The 22,011-nt window shown below is 42.6% G+C and overlaps 1 protein-coding gene across 1 annotated transcript in view; it reads right to left on the bottom strand.

Annotated features, from left to right (window-relative positions):
- gtdc1 (glycosyltransferase-like domain containing 1) overlaps window positions 1-22,011 on the bottom strand; it is a 313,882-nt gene that overhangs the window by 269,286 nt on the left and 22,585 nt on the right. The gene's annotated exons all lie outside the window — the stretch shown is intronic.

Below are 22,011 nucleotides of genomic sequence, written 5' to 3'. Positions count from 1 at the left end.
ATGCTGCCTGACCCGCTGTTGCTCTCAGACTATGTGTCTATCTTTGGTATAAACCAGCATCTGCAGTTCCTTCTTACACATACTGTCGTCTTACCTGCTGAGTTCCCCCAGCACTTAATCAAGCGTGAGGGTTTGACTGGAATGCACAAGAAGGAACAAATGGCCTCCTGCATCATAAATTTCTCAAAATCTATACTGGCACTCTCCCAAATTATGTTACTGTACAATTGGATATTTGAAAGCGCAGCAAACTCCTGAATGGACATAGCAGATAGGGCTTACGGGAAGAAGAATTGCAGAGAATCAATATATTCATTGTTATTGTGGTAACTCACTGATGCACTTAACAGCAATTCATTAGTTAAAGCGATATATGGTCTGACTTATCAGGTAATACCTCAGAAATAAGTTGTGTTTAGCACAACTCCGGACCTAAGACAAGCAAAAGGTGAATAAATACCAACATTTTTTTACATGACTGTCTCCAGTGAAGTTGCAAGCTGCAATTCATAGATAAACCCATGTACGCCACAAAGGAGTACAACCCTTCAGTGATATTGCATTAAAATTACACGCCTTTGTTTCGGGACATATCACCCAGGACAAATCCTAGCCTGTAAATGTACTCATTTTGCTGAGCAACATACCCGAAAACATGAATAATTAAACTCGCACATTCTATTCTTCTTGATGTTGCTACATAGCAGTAACATTGCAAAAAGATGCTTTAACATTTTCAGCTCTGCAGGTTTTTATTTTCTGCAAGTAACATCCTTTCTCAGTCAGACTTTCTAGTTAGTCATAGTCATACAGCACAGAAGCAGGCCCTTCAGCCCAACTCGCCCTTGCTGACCTTAATGCCCCATCTAAGTTAGTCCTATTTGCCCTTGTTTAGTCAATATACCTCTGTCTTTCCTACCCACGTACCTGTCCAAGTATATTTTGAATGTTGTTATAGTACCATCCTCAACTATGGCAGCTCCTTCCATATACCCACCACCCTCTGAGTGAAAAGGTTGTCCCTCAGGTTTGCATTAAATCTTGCCTATCTTACATTAAACCTACAAGTCCTGGTTCTTAAACCCCTTACACTGGGTAAATGTTCATCCTATTTATTCCCCTAACAATTTTACCCACCTCTGTAAGATCCATCCCCCACCCCCCCCCCCCCCCCACCCCCCACCCCACCCCCCCCCAGCCTCCCACGCTCCAAGGAATAAAGGCCCTGCCTGCCCAACCTCTCCCCATAGCTCAGACCCTCAATTCCTGGCAACATCCTCTTAATTTTTATCCGCACACTTTCCACCTTAATCACATCCTTCCGATAACAGGGCGACCAAAACTGATATAGAGGACTTTCTGTGCATATTTTTATATCAGATCATCTGATTTCTTCAATGCAGGTGGGGATTCAAACTTACCCCTCTTCGCACAAAAAAACCCCAACTCAAACCAAAAACAAAGTACTACATTCATTATTGTGATCCTACATTATCCCTTCTTATCATTTCTATAGCAATTGAGATGGTTGAACATTCCACTCTCACCAGGTACCATACATCCATTTTCCAGATGAGAGTATCCCAGCTTACTTTATTCATACCTGTGGAAACAGGCCAGAATATCATCAATCGCAGTGTTTTTTTTCTGTTTTCCAGAGTGCCCCAAACAATGCATTATAACCAGCTGGCAATTACAGCATTTGTCTTCTTAGGTAAAGCTGGTGGACAGTTCCCACAAAGGCCAATAAAGTCTTAAAAAAGAAAAGTGCTGGAGTAACTCAGCTGGTCAGGCAGCATCTCTGGAGCACATGGATAGGTGAGGTTTCGGGTTGAGACCCTGCTTCAGGCTGACCCGAAATGTCACCTATCCATGCTTTTGAGGAAAGCTGCCTGACCCGCTGAGTTACTCCAGCACTTTGTGTCCTTTTGTGTATGAACCAGCATCTCAAGTTCTTTGTTTCAACTCTATGTCTTAAAACCGTCCATAAGTATATTGGCTTGGGTCTGCAACATGTAAATGCACAAACTGCAGTGCCATAGATTTACCACAATTCATGTTGCGTGAAGCCAATATTCCAACACCTGTACAGTGGAAAATAATTGAAAATTCCCACTCCTTTTGCAGGGTTTCAGGGATATAAATTGCCTAGACTTCAATGTTACACACGATTATTTTGTTTATATTTATTAGAAGGTTTCTGTTGCACCGAAGTACTCCATATGTTCAGAGGTATTTTTCTCCACCACTTCCTTCCGTTTATGCCAGCAAGCTGCTCCGCCTTCTTCCCTTGCCCACATCAGTTCACAACAGCTTTCTCCTTTTCCTCCCCATAATTTTCAATCACCCTCCTTCCCTTGGCTCTTTCCTCCCGCATTTAAAAAGGTAATATCTATTCCTTTTTTCACCCCATTGCAAGATGACGCGCATCTCCACACCTTTCCACAGTCCTTCGGTATGAATACATGCCCTATCAAAATAAAATAAGATGAAAGTCATTTAAAGTATATTGGCTTAATAGATTAGATAGGTGTTTGTGCTCAGAGCATATTCTGGTGTCTACCTTGTGATGCAAGAGGGCATTCCATGCTTTTAGACAAGGCCTCACTGTGATGAACTGGGCTGGCTCCTGGTTGAAAGTTCTTGTATTTATTTACTTTTAAAAGACAGTGGCACAGCAGTATAGTTGCTACCTTGCAGCATCAGGTTCGATCCTGACGACAGGTGCTGACTGCACGAGTTTGTACGTTCTCCCCTAGAACACGCGAGTTTTCTCTGAGACCTTCGGTTTCCTCCCACACTCCAAAGATGTACAGGTTTGTAGGTTAATTGACTTGGTATATGTAAAAATTGTCCCTAGTGCATGTAGGATAGTGTTGATGTGCAGGGATCACTGGTTGGTGCGGACTCGGTGGGCCGAAGGGCCTGTTTCCACGCTGTATGTCTAACCTAAACTAAACTAAAATCACAGTCAGGTGAAAAAGCTTTTACACTGAAGGGTAAATTGATAAGTAACAATTAATTGAATTTTGTTTCAATTGCATTTAAATATGTTTAAAAGTTGGAAGTTTCTAATATTTAAAACGTTTTGCAGGTTATTTATCAATTTATTTTACTATGTGAATATATGTTTTTTTGGGGGGGAAAAAACATGGTTTGAATTCCAGGAACAGTCAGAAATGTTCTTGTTTTTTTCAATAATCTTGCTGGCTGGAGGAGTTGTGCCTTACAGGTCCCAGAAAAACACATGTACTTGTTGGACCTAATCTCAACTGATGAAGTCATCTCCAGGACACAAGTTCATAATGGCAGATCTGTTCTCGGAAACGCCATACTTTCTTTTGAAGTCTGCAGTGACCACACATTTTGGACAAAAGGAACTCTGGATGAAATTCATTCCTCAGGTCACTTGTGTATGGATTGATTGTATTCATGCATAGTATTATCTGACTTAATTGGATAGCATGCAAACAAAAGCTTTTCACTGTATCGCGTAAAATATTACAATCATAAACCAATACCAATGTCTTGTTCAATGGCTCATTGTTGGCATTATCGAGGTACAGTGAAATTTGTTTATTTGCATACAGTTCAGCAACGTATTACTACACACAAGCACAATTCTAGATTAAGTACAAAGTGTAAAGAAATAGTCACCCGAGAAAAAATACGTCACCAGGTTTTAGCGCCATTTTCAAAGTCCAAGTTGCTTTAAGTGCAGCTAGCTATAAAAGCCCGTTGACCAGTGGTGTCGCAGGAACGGCCTGGCCAACCAAAGTTGTGTTTTAGTCAATCAAGTATCTCTACCCCATCAGTTTAGCTGGTAGCACTGTTACCTTTTAGTGATGTCTCACCAAGCTTTCACAACATCACCTTATGCTCTTGGAAACAACTTTGTCATCCATACAGGTTTACTTCAAAAGGCAACAGTGAATTTAGTGAATAAAAGCAAACAAAAAAGAGCAAACTACCACATAGTATCATTTTTCACTACATCTGAAAACATAGCACCATTGGAATGTTTCAGTTTATTTCCTGAATACTAATAAAGTAATTATTTGTCATAATGTTTCCTTCGGGAGCCATAGAAAGCAGTGTTATAGTGAAGGGCAAGTTGCAATGAAGTGCAAGGAACCTGCACTTGATAATAATTATTTAGCAAAATGACTAATTTACCTTATGATTTTTGGGGAACATTGCCTAACACTAACGATTCAAAAGCTTTTAGGGAGCCATAAATAACACACTTTATTTTGTAGCTGGTGGTTAACCTAGAGCGCAGTTACTGTAATGGAGAAATTGTCTGTACAGTAGGCCCTATACTTTCACTTTCCCTTCCATTAACCAGCATTTCAAGTAAGAAAACTCTCCAATAACATATTCTGTATTTTGAAATGTCAGGACTTATTCCATTTTGATTTAAAAGGGGGTAACTAATACACCACACTCTGAAAAATTAATACAATACCATGTATTTAAATAGATTTGCAAATCCATTTTATTTATAATTCAGAAATCTTACCACTTATAATTCTCAAATGCTAATGGTTCTACACTCAAAATTTTCGACATCAGTCATACAGACTCTCTATGTTTCTAGGTATTTATGAAGAGGATTAGGAAAATATATCACGAAATAAAACATACATTAAGACCCAAGTAAGGGAAAGCACAACAGAAGTGTCAAGAGTGCAAAGATGAAATCAATATCCAGCATCTTACATTGCTTAACCTCCAGCCTAGAAACTTGAATTAATTCATTATAGTACATTTCTAGTAATCTGTTAGCCAATGGATTGTCATCCAGCTCACCAAATTCTGTTTCCCAGGCTCCATTTAAACACACTGGGGTCGCATTCTTTTTTAACACAATTGAAGAATAGATCGCATGGCATCCAGGGAGACCTAACTGCTTGGGTAAAGAATTGGCTTCACAGAAGGTGGTGGTAGATGGTTGTTTCTCGGAGTGGAGGCTTGTGACTAGTGGTGTGTCTCAGGGATCAGTGCTAGGCCCATTGTTGTTTGTGGCTTACATCAGCGATTTAGATGAGAATGTGCAAGACGATTAGTAAGTTTGCAGATGACCCTAAAGTAAGTAGTATCATAAACAGTGAAGAGGGTTATCAAAAATTACAACTGGGCAAGTGAACTGAAGAATGGCTATTGGAGTTTAATGCAGATAAGTGTGAGGTGTTGTATTTTGGGAAGTCAAAACAGGGCAGGCCCTGGAGAGTGCTGTAGAGCAGAGGGGTTTAGGAGTACAGGTATATAGTTCCCTGAAAATTGTGTCACAGGTAGAACAGGTGATAAAGAAGGCATTTGGTACATTGAGCTTCATCAGTCAGGGTAATGAATATAGAAGGTGGGATGTTCTGTTACAGGACGTTGGTAAGGCTGCATTTGTAATACACTGTTTAGTTATAGGTCACTTGGCTAGAGGAAGGATGCTTTTAAGCTGGAAAGAGTGCAGAGAAGATTAACGAGGATGTTGCCAGGACTTGAGGGCCTGCGCTACAGGGAGAGATTGGGCAGGCTAGGACTTTCGTCCTTGGAGAGCAGGAGGCCAAGGGATGATCTTACAGAAATTTATAACATCGCAAGGATGAAGAGTGAATAGATACAGTGAATCTGCAGAGTCTTTTACCCAGGGTTGGGGAATCAAGAACCAAAAGACATAGGTTTAAGGCAAGAGTGGAAAAAACTAATAGCAACCTGTTGGGCAAGCCTTTCGCTCAGAGTGTGTTGGGTAATGGAATGAACTTCTTGAGGAGATATTTAAAGTTGGTACAATAGAAACATTTAAGAGGGACAAGTACATGGATGGATAGGTTAGGATTAGAGGGATGTGAACCAAATGCAGACAAATGGGATTAGCTTCGCTGGAGCATTTTGCTGACGTAGACAAGTTGGGCTGAATAGACAATAGACAATAGACAATAGGTGCAGGAGTAGGCCATTCAGCCCTTCGAGCCAGCACCGCCATTCAATGCGATCATGGCTGATCACTCTCAATCAGTACCCCGTTCCTGCCTTCTCCCCATACCCCCTCACTCCGCTATCCTTAAGAGCTCTATCCAGCTCTCTCTTGAAAGCATCCAAACGAACTGGCCTCCACTGCCTTCTGAGGCAGAGAATTCCACACCTTCACCACTCTCTGACTGAAAAAGTTCTTCCTCATCTCCGTTCTAAATGGCCTACCCCTTATTCTTAAACTGTGGCCCCTTGTTCTGGACTCCCCCAACATTGGGAACATGTTTCCTGCCTCTAATGTGTCCAATCCCCTAATTATCTTATACGTTTCAATAAGATCCCCCCTCATCCTTCTAAATTCCAGTGTATACAAGCCTAATTGCTCCAGCCTTTCAACATACGACAGTCCCGCCATTCCGGGAATCAACCTAGTGAACCTACGCTGCACGCCCTCCATAGCAAGAATATCCTTCCTCATGGCCTGTTTCTGTGCGCTATGCCTCTAATGGGGTTCCTTCTGAACCCTGAACTCCCTTTAAACTCGTGATAACCCAATGACCCGCACCCTCGTAGAAGACAATTGAGTCCCATTTCCCACATTCCTGAAATTCATTAGCGCCCTATTTCCTGCACTCACATTAAATTTGCCAGTGCTGTTTTATAACTCCCTTTAAAATCATGACCCAATATACCTTTATTCCCTTTAATCTCAACTAGGCATGTTTTCTATGTTCCCTTTAAATACACCAGGACTCTGCTTCAGTCATTCTTTAAAGGTGCAAAAATGTATTATACTACTGTGTAATATCTAACAAATAAAGTGAATTAAAAGTGTGTTGGACTATTATTTGAAGTAACATAGGATAGTCTGGAAAATCTGCCAAAGTCTTAAGGATGGTGCTGGATTTTGGAAGTTTAACTGTTTTTCTATTATCCAATAATCTTTGTATGTAGAATTTCTTTCTTAAACACCTTTTTTCTTGCCCTGCCTATGAAGCTTAAACTTGAAGAATGATCGATACTGAGTGGTACAATCGAGTCATCGAGTCATACAACATGAAAACAGGCCCTTCGGTCCAACTTGCCCACACCGACCAACATGTCCCATCTACTCTGGTCCTACAAGTCTGCATTTAGCACATATCCCTCTAAACCTATCCTATACATGTACCTGTTTAAATGTTTCTTAAACGTTGCAATAGTACCAGGTTCAACTACCTCCTCTGGCAGCTCAATATTTTGCCAAAACAAAACAAAAGTCTGGATGCTGAACTCAATCAGATCACATCTATGTGCTTTATGCAGCTTCCAACAAGCCTTTGGAATGCTCTGGACACAAGCATATAGAGCAGGCAGATTATCTCGCAGGTGCATTCACACCAAACAGCACGCAGAGTATGTCTTGATATCATCTGTCGAATATTTGTTGGAGTATCCGTGGAAGGTTCTTAACAAGGGAGCTGGATCCTGCAGCTGCTTCGGTGAAACGGATCCAGTCTTAAATGGTCCAGGGGAAAGAAACATGAAGCTATGCTCTTCTGTCTGATCTGCGATCCCAGTTGAAGATATTTTCAGAGCAATCATTTTACTCACATGCCCAAACCCCGGCAGTGCTATCCCTCATCCACCTCTGCAATCCAAGCTCCTGCCTTGCTACCGTCCATCCCCACACTGATTGTGTGAACTGCTGCCAAAGACCAATTACCGATCAAAAAACTAGTCTAATGCTCCCAACACTGTGGCAGTTTATGGCATCTTCGAAGGCACTGAAGAATATCTGGCCACTTACTTTACCTCTGATTAAATTGGCCTGGATGGTCTCCGAGAGAATTCATATCATTCCTCTCTCCGTAGAAGAATGCAGGAACAAAGGAGCATTTTGCTATTCAAGCTAATGCAAACCACTTGATAGATCTGTTCACTTCTTCCCCCATCTTTCCCCACAGCCATATGAATGTGTCCCTTTACCTACTTACGTATTCTCTTTCGCTGTTTTTTTAACCTAACCTGGGTCCATTACCTTTCCCAACACTACATTCCTAATCACAATAAAATGCTATCTCTAAAAGATTTTTTTAAATCATCATGCCATCTGCAATGTTAAAACACTGGCCCCTGGTTCCCAATTCTTCTTCTAGAGTCATGGAGTGAAACAGTGTGGAAACAGGCCCTTCAGCCCAACTTGCCCACACCGGCCAACATGTCCCAGCTACACTACTCCCACCTGCCTGCGTTTGGTCCATATCCCTCCAAACTTGTCCTATCCATGTACCTGTCTAACTATTTCTTAAACATTGGGATAATCCCAGCCTCAACTACCTCCTCTGGCAGCTTGTTCCATACACCCACCACCCTTTGCGTAAAAAAGTTACCCCTTAGATTCCTATTAAATCTTTTCCCTTTCACCTTGAACCTATGTCCTCTGGTCCTCAATTCCCCTACTCTGGGCAAGAGACTGTGCATCTACCTGATTTATTCCTCTCATGATTTTATACACCTCTATAAGATGATACAAGATCTAGAAGATCTACGTGAAACTGTTCTTCCCCCACTCTATCACGTCGTTCTGATTTTTAAATATACCTTCACTATTCAAGTTGCACTCCTGTGTCTGGCGTATAAAATCTGGGCTAAAATTCTGGAGCAATGAAAATTCCAGTACCATTTTTTGCGAGACATAAAATCAGAAATCTGTCTACAATCTCAGCTGGATGTAAAGAAATCCCAAGATCACATTTCAAAAAAAGAGCTTACATTTCAAAAAGGAGTTATTTTTAGTACTCTGGTCAATTCATCAGAAAAGCAAATCTTTGGTATATTTCATATTGCTGTTAAGTGGGGTTCTGGTCAATGCAAATTAACTATCCCATTCCTAGATTAGAATTCAAAACAACAACATCAGAGATCGAGCATTTTTGGACATTCTGAAAGGAATTGAGATTGTGTTTAACAAGTGCAAATCTCCTTTTAAAATTTTAATTACATCCATCAAACCCACCCTCAACCATTCAGCCTCTCCATATAATTGAAGAACCACTATTTTTATTGCACATGTCAATGATCATACTCTTTCAACTCTAATAGGAATGCTGGACTCCAGTGGCACCAACCCAAGACCTGTAAAAGTCAAATATCACTCCAGACGCCTCAGCTTAATCCAAACTGCCCTCTCCAGCAATGCAATGTTCTCAATAACTGCTGCCATCAGTTTCAACTGTCTCAATGCTGCTACTTCAACAGCTCACTCCAGGCACAAATTAACCAGACCACCCATCGTCCCATTGCTGGCAAATCCAAGAACAACGCTAATATCATTTCCAACCCATATTCCCCTCCCAGAGAGTCATGGACTCATACAGCATGGAAACAGGCTCTGCGGTCCAACTTGCCCAGCCGCCCAAGATGCCCCATCTACATTAGTCACACTTGCCCGCGTTTGGTCCTTATCGCTCTAAACATTTCTTATCCATTCCCATCCATCCACCTGTCCAATATCTTTAAAATGTTGTTACAGTACCTCCTCTGGCAGCTCCTTCCATATACCCACCACCCTCTGTTGGAGAAAAAGTGAATCCTCAGTTTCCTATTAAATAATTTCCCTCTCACCTTAAACATGCATATTCTAGTTCTTGATTCCCCCACTCCAGGTGAAATACTATATGCATTCCCCCAATCTATGCCCCTCAAGATCTTTCCACCTCTGCAAGTCCATCCCTCAGCCACCTCCCCTTCAAGGAATAAACTCCTAGCAACCCAACCTCTCCCGATAATTCGGGCTCAAAAGACCTGACAATATCCTTAAAAATCTTGTCTGCATTCTTTCTAGCTTTTTAACATCCTTCCTATTTCAGGATGATCAAAACTGAACACAATACTTCAAAGACAGCTGACTTCACCAACATCCTGTAGCATCACTTCCCAACTGTTATACTCAGTACCCTGACTGATGATGGTCAATGCCTTTTTGACCACCCTACCAACCTGTCTCACCACTTTCAAATAACTATGTACCTGCCTTCCTAGATCCCTCAACTGTACAACACTCCCCACACCGTGAAGATCCTGCCCTGGTTTGACTTCCCAAAATGCAATACCTTATGCGGAATCTGCATTCAACTCTATTACCCATTTCTCAGCCAACTTGCCCAACTGATCAAGATCTTGCTGGAATTTTTGATAACCATCTTTCTATCAATGACACCACCCATTTTAGTGTCATTTGCAAATTTGATAATCATGATCCAGAAGATTGAGACGCACGGGATTGATCGGTTGGATTCACAACTGGCTTATTGATAGAAAACAGAGGGTTGTGGTGGAAGGACCACATTCAGGCTGGAGGTTTGTAACCAGTAGAATTCGGCAGGTATCTGTGCTGGGATCGCTGCTGTTTTTGTTTTTTTTTAAATATTTTATTTAAGTTTTAACAGAACCCATACATTGTACATTCTACATTTCATAGTAAACTATAGTCACTAACCTATAACTTCGATTATACACGTATTGTTCTGTATTTTCTCCCCTCCCCCCACCCCCCCACCCCCCACCCCCCAGTTAAAAAGAAAGAAAAAGAAAAAGCAGAAGAAAGAAAGAGAGAAACCTGGAGTCCCGAGGGAGTCACTTCCGAGTAATTTCTTTTTAAATTCTTGTTAGGTAACAAAGCAATCCTGAATTTAAATATTCTTAGAATTAGAATTCCTATTCTTAATCCTAGCTTTGCTGCTGTTTTTTATATATATAAATGAATTGGACAGAAACATAGATAGATTAGTTAATAAGTTTGCAGATGACACCAAGATAACTGGAATTTCAGACTGCGAGGAAGGTTGTCAAGGTATACACCGGTACCCAAGGCATACACAAGGGTATAGATCAGCCACAGAAATGCGTGAAAAAATGGCAGATGGAATTTAATCCAAGCAACTGCAAGGTGTTGTACTTCGGGAGGTCAAATTTAAGGGGAAAATATACAACTAAATGGCATGGCCCTTAACAGCATTAATGTAGAGAGGGATCTTGGGGTCCAAGTCTATAAATCCCCGAAAGTGATAACACAAGTAGATAGAGTTATGTAGAAGACATATGGTATGCTTACTTTTTTAGGTCGGAGCATTACGTGCAAGAATCAGGAATTCGTGGTGCAGCTTGATAGGACTTTGGTCACGTCACATTCAGAGTATTGGGTGCAGCTCTGGTTGCCCCATTACAGGATGATGTAATGACGTGGTGTTGTTTAGCAGAATGATGCCTAGATTAGGGGGTATTAGCTACAGGGAGAGGCTGAACAGACTTGGGTTGTTTTTTTCTGGAATGCCAGAGGTTGCGCAGAGACTTATATAGAAGTACATAAAACTTTGAGTGGCATAGATAGGTCGACAATCAGAGCCTTTTTCCCCACGATGGACGCATTTTATTGGGATGCATCACAGCCTAGTTTGGGAACATATCCCTCAAAGAATGCAAGAAATTGCAGAGTTGTGGACATAACCCAGACGACCACACAAACCAACCTCCGTTCCATTGATTCCATGTACACTTTATATTGCCTCGGCAAGGCTTCCAACCAAGGACTAGTCTCAACCCAGTCAGTCCCTCTTTTCCCTTCTTCCATCAGCCAAGAGATACATAAGTTTGAAAAATGTATACCTCCAGATCCAGGGACAGCTTCTTCCCAGCTGTTATTAGCCAACTGTACAGTCCTCTTATCAATTAGAGTGTGGTCCTGACCTCATCTGCCTCATTGGAGATCTTTAATCGTACTTTACTGGAGTTCATCTTGTATTAAATGTTATTTCCCCTATCCTGTATCTGTACACTGCGGACGGCTTGATTGTAATCATGTATAGTCTTTTAGTTGACTGGATAGCATGTGACAAGAAAGTCTTTCACTGTACCTCATAACATGTCAAAAATAAAAACTAAACTAACCCCATAAATCCCAACACAGTACGATAAACATTCAACCTTATTCCATGCTTTACACACATCATTTGAGCTGATGTTTAACAACAGGGAATTTTCCAGTAGAGTCAGAGTGATACAGCATGGAAACAGGCCCTTCGGCCCAACTTGCTCACACAGGCCAACAGGTCCCAGCTACATTAGTCCCACCTGCCTGCGTCTGGTCCATATCCCTCCAAATCCGTCCTATCCATGTGCCTATCTAACTGTTTCTTAAACATTGGGTGGTCCCAGCCTCAACTACCTCCCCTGGCAGCTTGTTACATACACCCACCACCTTTTGTATGAAAAAGATTCCTTCTGCAACTAAAGTCACCAAATCGCAGATCGGATTTCCTTTAATCTCATTTGCTGATCATGGAACCTCATGGTATAAAATTAGCACCTGCGTCCGACTTCCAAACAAAAGTTATTGTGGTTCAAAAGTATACATAAGTTGGATGTTTTGAGAAAGTGAGGTGGTGCTGCTCAAATGCATATATTCCCTGGTTATATTTTGCTTTCAATGAGCAAATAAATGTTGGTAACTACAAAATGGTAAGGAAACGGGACGTACATATAAATTTGACATTCCAACTACTGCTTAGGGGGGCAAAGAATAATCAAGGCTGGAAAAGACATTGTTTATGACTCTGTCAGACTTGACTTCTCGAAAGTCCTCTCATCTTTCCGTGTTCTCTTCAAAGGAAGTCTGTGGCTGCATGATAAGAGTTCAGTGGGAGGTGGGCATTAGGAAGTGGAAGAGGCAGCTGAACAGATGTCTCAGCCTTGTTGATAATGAAATAAATCCAGGAAGTCTTCACAAAATGAAGGTTTGGCGGAAAAGGGGCAGGATTGAGAGTGATAGTATTAGGTTGCAGATTTGATTTGCTCAACAGGATGATCCTGATACCATTGGCAAGTTTGATTGATGATAGGGTGGCCCAATTAGTTCCATTCATATTTGACAATGTACAATTAAATCATCTGCACGATACATCTGTGCAATTCTACACCATCTAGCTTTGAGGGTGCACATCAATATGTTTAGAAGGCAAGAATGTTAAAGATAGTGGTGACTAATTCAACAAATATTGCAGTCAATGGAAACTGCCAGTCAGAAGCTTATCGATGCAATTCTAAGTTATTTCAGACAGCTATTCTTTCAGTTCTCAAATGTAATTGAGTTTTTCCAAGGAGGTAACCAAGAAGGTAGATCGCATGGGGACAAGGTAATGCTGACTAAGTGAATACATAATTGGCTTGATGGTAGGATACAGAGAATGATGGTGGAAGGTTGCTTTTTGGACTGAAGGCTGTTACTGGTAGTGTGCCTCAGGGATCAGTTCTGGACCCATTATTTGTAATCTATATCAACAATTTGGATAAGAATGTGCAAGACGTGGTCAGTAAGTTTGCAGATTACTCTAAAATAGACTGCATCGTAGACAGTGAAGAAGTTTATCAAGAGTTGCAGTGGAATCTTGATCGGCTGGGTAAGTGGGCCGAAACTGGCAGAGAGAATTAAATTCAAATAAGTGCAAGATGTAGCAATCTGAAACATCAAACAAGGACAGGACAATCATAGTGAACAGTAGGATAATGGGTGGAAACAGGAAGATAGAGGGAGAACTGGGAAGGGGGAGGGGAAGAGAGGGACAGAGGAACAATCTAAAGTTGGAGAAGTCAATATTCATACCGCTGGGCTGCAAGCTGCCCAAGCAAAATATGAGGTGCTGTTCCTCCAATTTCCGGTGGGCCTCACTATGGCACTGGAGGAGGCTCATGACAGAAAGGTCAGACAGGGAGCGGGAGGGGGAGTTGACGTGCTCAGCCACCGGGAGATCAGGTTGGTTAAGGCGGACTGAGTGAAGATGTTGAGCGAAATGATCGCCGAGCCTGCGTTTGGTTTCGCCGATGTAAAGAAGTTGACATCTAGAGCCGTGGATACAATAGATGAGGTTGCAGGAGGTGCAGGTGAACCTCTGTCTCAACTGGAAAGACTGTTTGTGTCCTTGGATGGAGTTGAGGGGGGAGGTAGAGGGACAGGTGTTACATCTCCTGCGGTTGCAGGGGAAAGTGCCCGGGGATGGGGTGGTTTGGGTAGGAAGGGACGAGTGGACCAGGGAGTTACGGAGGGAATGGTCTCTGCAGAACGCAGAAAGGGGAGGGGATGGAAAGATGGGGGGGGGGGGGGGGAGCAAGAGCGGAGCTGCGGGATGTAGAAGAGGCCCTAGTGAGAGCCTCATCTATAATAGAAGAGGGGAAGCCCCGTTTCCTGAAGAATGAGGACATCTCTGATGCCCTAGTGTCAAACACCTCATCCCGGGCGCAGATGCAGCATAGACAGAGGAATTGGGAGTAGGGGATAGACTTTTTGCAACAAGGAACATCCCGCAGCTCCGCTCTTGCTCCCCCTCCCCCATTCGTAACCAGGACAGAATCCCCCCTCGTTCTCACCTTCCACCCCATCAGCCAGCGTATCCAACGAATCATCCTCCAACATTTCCGTCACCTACAACGGGACCCCACTACTGGCCACATCTTCCCATCCCCTCCCCTTTCTGCGTTCCGCAGAGACCGCTCCCTCCGTAACTCCCTGGTCCACTCGTCCCTTCCTACCCAAACCACCCCATCCCCGGGCACTTTCCCCTGCAACCGCAGGAGTTGCAACACCTGTCACTTTAACTCCACCCTCAACTCCATCCAAGGACCCAAACAGTCTTTCCAGGTGAGACAGAGGTTCACCTGCACCTCCTCCAACCTCATCTATTGCATCCGCTGCTCTAGATGTCAACTTCTTTACATCGGCGAAACCAAACGCAGGCTCGGCGATCGTTTCGCTCAACACCTTCGCTCAGTCTGCCTTAACCAACCTGATCTCCCGGTGGCTGAGCACTTCAACTCCCCCTCCCACTCCCAGTCTGACCTTTCTGTCATGGGCCTCCTCCAGTGCCATAGTGAGGCCCACCGGAAATTGGAGGAACAGCACCTCATATTTCGCTTGGGCAGCTTGTAGCCCAGCAGTATGAACATTGACTTCTCCAACTTTAGATAGTTCCTCTGTCCCTCTCTTCCCCTCCCCCTTCCCAGTTCTCCCTCTATCTTCCTGTCTCCACCTATATCCTTCCATTGTCCCGCGCTCCTGACATCAGTCTTAAGAAGGGTCTCGTCCCAAAACGTCACCCATTCCTTCTCTCCCGAGATGCTGTCTGACCTGCTGAGTTACTCCAGCATTTTGTGAAATAAATACCTTCGATTTGTACCAGCATCTGCAGTTATTTTCTTACAGTAGGATAATGGGGAGCATTGTAGAACAGAAGGACCTGGAGGTACACTACATTCTTCTCTAAAAGTGCCGTCGCAAGCGGAGAGGGTGGTGAAGATGTCTTTTGGCACGCTGACATTCATCAGCCTTGATTGAGTGAAGAAAAGATTTACGAGGATGTTGCCAGTACTGAGCCACTGAGTTAGCAGGAAAGGATTGGACAGGCTGGGATTTTATTCCTTGGAGCATAGGAGGCTGATAGGTAATTTTAGGGAAATTCATAACATTATGAGGGGGATAGATAGCGTAAATGCACCTAGCCTTTTTTCCCCAGGGTTGGGGAATGAAAAAAATAAAGGGCACAAGTTTAAGGTGAGAGGGAAAAGATTTCATAGAAACCTCAAGGACAGCTTTTTCCACTAAGAGATTGGTAGGTTTATGGAACAAGCTGCTAGAGGAAGTGGTCAATGCGGGTACTTTAACAACATTTAAGAGACATTTTGACAAGGGATATGGTCAAACACAGTCAAATAGGATGAGTACAGATGTGCATCTTGGTCAGCATTGATCAGTTGGGCCAAAGGGCCTGTTTACGTGCTACAGGACTCAATGAGTCTATCAATATGTCAGAAGCTGACAGAAGTGTGATCCCTGGACGATGTGGGTGTATAGTTGGTAAGGTGTATAACTGAGTAGTTGAAGATAACCATCCGTGATCATCATGAAGAGAACAGGGAACTGGTTAACAAAGAACCAGGAAAAAAAACATCAAATTTCTTTTACACAAACAAAAATGGTTGCCTTCTTGGAGCTAATGAACAGGCCTGGTATATTGCCATTCGAGGACCTCGGCAATCAAATTAATCTCAAATCCAACAGTCATTTTGTTCTTCTCCCAATAATTAAGAAATCCATGTCTACTTGCAATAGGATCCAAACAACAATCAACCTAATTTATTTATTCACAAAATGCTGGAATAACTCAGCAGGTCAGGCAGCATCTCGGGAGAGAAGGAATGGTGACGTTTCGGGTCGAGACCTTCCATCAGTCTGAAGAAGGGTCTCGACCCGAAACGTCACCCATTCCTTCTCTCCTGAGATGCTGCCTGACCTGCTGAGTTACTCCAGCATTTTGTGAATAAATCGATTTGTACCAGCATCTGCAGTTATTTTCTTATAACAATCAACCTAAGCTTGCTAGTGGTATGTATTATTCATGTTAACAAGAGTCAGCAATCATAAGCTCCAAACATTTCCCCAGGGGTTTAAAAGTACTGCCAATGTCAAGTTCCCCCTTTACCAACATCCTGGGAGCATTCACTGTGTAGTCAACAGTAAATGACTCCTCGGCTGAATGTTTCCCCCGCTTAAGAGGGGCATCGAAACACAGAGTGCTATAGAGTAATGCAGCATGGAAACATGCCCTTCAGCCCAACTCATTCATGGCGACCAAGATGCCCCATCAAAGCAAGCTCATTTGCCCACTTCTGTCTCATTTCACTCTCAGCCCTCCTTCCCAAGTACCTGGTCAAATATCTTTTAAATGACTTGATGTTGCTCTATTACCTGACTCAACTACTTTCTCTGGCAACTTGTTCCAGAAATGCATGACTCTGTGTGAAGTTACCCATCAGATGCCTTTTAAGACATTCCCCTCTCACCCTAAACCTAGCTTTTGATTGCCCTTTCCTAGGAAAGACTGAACATTCACCTTATCTGTGCCTCTCGTGATTTTATACGACTTTATACGGTCAGCCTGCAGTTTCCAATGCTTCAGGGATTCAATTCTGATCCAACCTCTCCCGATAGTTCAGCCCCTCGAGTCCTGGCAATATTCTTGTGAATCCTTTCTGCACACTTTCCAGCTTAATGATCTCTCCCCGATTAGCAGGGTAAGCAAAATTGCACACAATACTCGTCGTTCAACCTCACCAATATCTTGTACCATTGCAACATAACGCTTTAACTCAATGTCCTGACTGATGAAGCTCAGCATGATTAATGCCATCTTCATTACCCCGTCTTGAACTCTTAGGTCCCTCTGCCCGACAACACTATGACCCTATCATTCACTGCCGTAGTTTGACTTCCCGAAATTAAATCTAGCACATATCTGAATTGAATGCTATTTGCCATTCCTCGGTCCACTTACCTAGCTGATCAAAATCCTGCTGTAATAATAATAATAATAATAATAATAATAATAATAATAATAATACATTTCATTTGTATAGAGCTTTTCTGGAAACTCAAAGACGCTTTACAGAGTAAGTAAAACATAAAAATAAATAAATAAACAAACAAAAAAGGGAGGATAAGGAAGAGCGACGGTCAGTGGTTGAAGGCAGTGTTGAACAGGTGAGTCTTAAGTGATGTTTTGAATGTGGTGAGTGAGGAGGAGTCTCTGATGGTTTGAGGTAGTGAGTTCCAGAGGGTGGGAGCAGCGATGGAGAAAGCCCTGTCCCCCCAGGATCTGATAACCTTCTGTCCCCAATATCACCTATTTAAGTCAAGTCAAGTCAAGTCAATTTTATTTGTATAGCACATTTAAAAACAACCCACGTTGACCAAAGTGCTGTACATCTGATTAGGTTCCAATGGAAAAAAAATGAAACATACAGTAGCACGCAAACAGTTCACAGCGCCTCCTCAATGAGCCTCAAACGCTAGGGAGTAGAAATAGGTTTTGAGCCTGGACTTAAAGGAGTCGATGGAGGGGGCAGTTCTGATGGGGAGAGGGATGCTGTTCCACAGTCTAGGAGCTGCAACCGCAAAAGCGCGGTCACCCCTGAGCTTAAGCCTAGACCGCGGGATAGTGAGTAGCCCCAAGTCGGCCGACCTGAGGGACCTGGAGTTAGAGAGGGGGGTTAGAAGATTTTTGATGTAGGGGGGGGAGTGTCCATTTAGGGCTTTATACGTGAATAGGAGGAGCTTGAAGTTGATTCTGTACCGTACAGGGAGCCAGTGGAGAGAGGCCAGAATCGGGGTGATGTGGTCCCTTTTACGGGTACCCGTCAGGAGTCTCGCTGCGGCGTTTTGGACCAGTTGTAGGCGGGACAGGGAAGATTGGCTGATCCCAGTGTATAGGGAGTTGCAGTAGTCTAGGCGGGAGGAAATGAAAGCGTGAATGATTTTTTCTGTGTCGTCGAATTGGAGGAAAGGTTTGATTTTAGCTATGGTTCGAAGTTGGAAGAAGCTGGCTTTTACCACAGCGTTGACTTGCTTATCAAATTTTAATGCAGAGTCAAATATCATGCCGAGGTTTTTGACATGCGGTTTGACTAGGCAGGATAGACTTCCAAGACTGCCTGTTATCAATTTGATGGAGTCGGGGGGGGCCGAATAGGATGACCTCAGACTTGCTCTCATTTAATTGGAGGAAGTTCTGTGCCATCCAACATTTTATGTCCTCAAGGCAGTGTGAGAGGCTGTTTAAATTTGACTGGTTGTTGGGTTTCAGGGGGAGGTAAAGCTGAGTGTCATCGGCATAGCAGTGGATGAGTATCATCTGCAAACTTACTTATCATGCATTGTAGATTCTCATCCAAATTGTTTATGTAACTGATGATCAATAACTGCACCAATATCTATGACATATCACTTGTCAAAAACCTCCAGTCTGAGAAGCAACCTCCCAACATCATCCCCTGCTTCCTACCATCAAGCTAATTATGAACAGCCACAGAACTGTTCATCACAGAAATAGGTCTCTTTGGCCCATCTTGTCTATCCCAACCATTTTGGCAAACTTGGCTAGTCTCATTTGCATGCGATTGGCAAATAGTGCTCTACACCCTATCCATATATCTGTCCAAATGTCTTTGAAAAGATAATTATATCCACTTCTATAGCAGATGTGGACTACCACCCCCGAGTAAAGATGGTACCCCTGAGATCCCTCTTTAATCTCTCCTCTCAGACCTTAAGCTTACCCCCTCTGGTTTTAGAATCCTCGTCTCTGGGAAAAAGACTGTGGGCATTCAATTTATCCATGCCCCTCATAATCTTGCAGCCAAGGTCACCATGTGTGATCACCAATATGAACAAAGGTCAGAAATCACATAAAAACACAACCAACTTCATGTTTCCCTCCAAATTGTGCACGGTGCTGTAATTCTTTCTTTGTCACTGGATCTAATTCTTGCAACTCCCTACCTAATAGCATGGTGGGAAAATCTTCACCAGAAGCATGACAATAATTTTAAAACGTAGCTTGTCACCATTTTCTCTGGGGCAATTCATGATGAGTAATAAATGCTGGCAGTATTAGCAATAACCACATTCCAAAGAATTGAATGAAATGTCTTATAGTAACATATGCATCTGAACTTTATCCATTTTTTACTGTTACTGTTACAACCACATACACCTGCATGCAAAAAAAAATTAAATGACACCGATATCTTGACTATATCGGTGTCATTTAAATTTTTTTTGCATGCAGGTGTATGTGGTTGTAACAGTAAAAAATGTATCAAATGTATAGTTGGAAAGGTGTATATCCAGGCAGACTGAGCAAAGGTGTTCAGCGAAACAATCGCCCAGTCTATGTTTGGTCTCGCCAATGAATAAGAGTCCACATTTTGAACAAAGTAGATGAGATTGGAGGAGTGAAGCTCTGTCTAACCTGAAAGGACTGTTGGGGTCCCTGGACAGAGTTGAGGGAGGAGGTTTAGGGACAGGTGTTGCATCTCCTACGGTTGCAGGGGAAGGTACCAGAGGAGGGGGTGGTTTGGGTGGGAAGGGATGAGTTAACCAGGGAGTTGTGGAGGAATGGTCTTTGTGGATGGCGGAAAGGGGTGGAAATGTGAAGATGTGACTAGTGGTAGGATCCTGTTGGAGGTGGCAAAAAAAACTACGTGTTTTTGATCGAGTCAAATAGTTAAGATGATATCAGCAACTGGGAACAAAGCTTGAATGATTTCCAGATGTCATCTTGTCACATCACTTGGAGTGTTGCCCTGAATGTACTTATTGTTTTGTTGCAGTTTTTTTTTTCCATCCTTTTCCTGAAGGTGCCGATTGCTGCTGGGTGTAATTGCGGTAGATGATATTTCGCTATTTTTTCCTTGGCAACATATCATTACTTGTGTAGAAAATGAGTGTCCATAGGTTATTCCTTGATGGAAGGACAATGGCTGATCCTCATCAGATGTTCACCAGCTGTTTACGGTCATGAACTGTAACAGTGCTCCTCCAGTAGTGAACAGAATTAGGAACATGGCTAATTAGTTTTTTTCTCTTGTCTTTCTAGTCAAGAACGGGTGTGATTTGAAGAAACCTCCACTGCTATCCTAGCAGAGCGCTTCGTACAGAGTGAGTCACTGTCATAGACTAGGGCAGTCTCATAACATATGGGGCATTACATAAGTATGGTTTTCAACCCACTGCCCTGACTAAAAAAATAATCTGGGTTGCCTGAATGACTCCATTTCACAAAGGCGGTGTGTATTTTACTAATTGACGTGGGCGGAAGCTAATTTGTGTTTCTACAAATAGTAAAATGTAGTATATGAGTTGGAACTACTGCAGAGGTTTTAGTGAGAATGAAAGTGATTGCCTCAGCATCCAGTTTTAGAAGTCTTAAATTAGACAATTAAACTGATTTCTATAGTAGTGATGGCGATTTCATTTTGTTGTTTACCACAGGAATGTACGCCATTTGATGTCAAGAATTACTTCTTTTATTGGAAGAGAACAGGTACACAGTAAACCCGGTGGGGCTACAACCGTAGGAGATGCGACACCTGTCCCTAAACCTCCTCCCTCAACTCTGTCCAGGGACCCCAACAGTACTTTCAGGTTAGGCAGAGCTTCACTTGCACCTCCTCCAACCTCATCTACTTTGTTCAAGATGTGGACTCTTATTCATTGGCGAGACCAACATAGACTGGGCGATTGTTTCGCTGAACACCTTTACTCAGTCTGCCTGGATCTACCTGCCCTCCCTGCTGCTAAACATTGAATTCTCCTTCCAATTCCCACACTGACCTTTCAGTCCTAGACCTCCTCCATTGTCAGAGTGAGGCTAAACACGAATTGGAGGAACAGCATCTCATACTTCGCTTGGGCAACTTGCAACCCAGTGGTATAATATGGGATTTTTCCAACTTCAAGTAACCCCCAGCATTCCTTCTCTCTCCATCCCTCCCCCACCCAAGTCGCATGAACCTCGTTTTCACCCGATATACAGCTACGAATGGCCCGTTTTTATCATCATTACTTTTTTGTATATCTTTCATTCATCGTTCTATATCTCTCTACATCATCCTCTATATCTCTCATTTCCCTTCCGCGTGACTTTCAGTCTGAAGAAGGGTCTCGACCTGAAACGTCACCCATTCCTTCTCTCCAGAGATGCTGCCTGTCCCGTTGAGTTACTCCAGCTTTTTATGTCTATCTGCAGATCGAATTACTATTCCTATCATTTTTTTTGCTCATTAATTTGTAAAATTCATCAATTGTGTCGGCTATTGCTTTGTAATTTGACAAAAGCATACATCGGTCAGAAATTCTGTTCCGAAATGGGCAGCAACGAGTTAAAAGGATGGATTTGATACCTATACATATTTTCCTCATTCACTCCAATCAGTTATTTATGCTGGCTATAAAATCAAATGTTATTAAAGTCTCTAAATACATCACCATCTCATTTTGTTCTCTTGTAGTGTCTTCTTTGGATGAATCAAACGTCCATCCAACCTCCCATGAAAATGCTCAAAGATGACTTACTTTAAACACAATATTAAAATATTCATCGCCAAGTCACTTTCTATAAATTTCATGCTAATTTACTACTCGTAATAATTATTTTCTAAAAAGCTGCGAGAAAG

The sequence above is a fragment of the Rhinoraja longicauda genome, chromosome 8, assembly GCF_053455715.1.
Source record: "Rhinoraja longicauda isolate Sanriku21f chromosome 8, sRhiLon1.1, whole genome shotgun sequence".
In the NCBI taxonomy this organism is placed as follows: domain Eukaryota; kingdom Metazoa; phylum Chordata; class Chondrichthyes; order Rajiformes; family Arhynchobatidae; genus Rhinoraja; species Rhinoraja longicauda.
Note: the sequence above shows the minus strand (reverse complement) of the source record. Positions and strands in the feature narration are given on the sequence as shown.